Raw genomic sequence first — 974 nt, 5'->3', positions numbered from 1 at the left:
TGGAAGATGTGTCTTCTGACCATAGCAAGTTTGAAATTGAACTGGGCAATAGAACTGAATTGGACCAATCAGCAGGCTTGAATCACAAGGTTTGAGTTTAGTTCAATTTGGACCAATCATAGGCCTGAATTCAGCAGTGTTGAATTTGGGCCAATCATAGGCCTGCAGCTTTCCATTCACACAGTTCAGGTTGGTTTAGGAGGTCTCCCTCTGGTGTACTGGACCCCGGTGCTCCTGCATAGGCTCTGTTCAAATAAAACCTCACTCCATTGATCCTGTCACTCCAGTGGTGAGTTGTTTCTTGGGTAGAACAGGCTCAGGATGTCCTGTAAATCTATTCAGGATCCTGAGTAGGGTGGATGGAGCAGTTGTTTTTTTAAAAAAGATCTATAACACTAGTGGTTGTTAGTGAAGGGCTCTAGAGATCAGCAGAGAACAAAGATCCCTGGCAGAGACCATCAACTGACAGAGTTGACTGACAGCAGCTGCAACACTAAGAACTGAGGGCCATTGACACTCAAAACCCAGAGCCACTAGCCGAGCTGAACTTTGTAGATATATGATTTCTATTTGAACCAAGCAGAATCATCAACTGATTGGAAATAACATCAGATTTATTATCATCAACCATGAGATGGTAGAGGGCAACAGAGCAATACTTTGCAAGTTCTAAGATAAATTGCTTTTAGTCTACAACAAACTTTTTCTGTTAAGAGCCTCTAACACATCCTCCCAAGTGCCAGATAGTGTGAAAAGCCCTGTAGACCACATGCAAATAAGTGTACATTGCTGTATTCCAATAAAACTTTATTTACAAAAACATGACATGCTGGATTTGGTCTGTGGGTCATAGTTTGCCAACTTCTGCTCTAGAATTGTACATCCAAGCTGGGTACAGTGATGTAGTACTGTATTCCAGCACTTGGGAGGCTGAGGCATGAGGATCACCACAAGTTTGAGGCCAGCCTGGACTA

This window comes from Chinchilla lanigera, unplaced genomic scaffold (assembly GCF_000276665.1).
Source record: "Chinchilla lanigera isolate Chin_1 unplaced genomic scaffold, ChiLan1.0 scaffold00051, whole genome shotgun sequence".
Taxonomy (NCBI): Eukaryota; Metazoa; Chordata; class Mammalia; order Rodentia; family Chinchillidae; genus Chinchilla; species Chinchilla lanigera.
The sequence above is the reverse complement of the archived record's forward strand: the minus strand, read 5'-3'. Positions refer to the sequence as shown.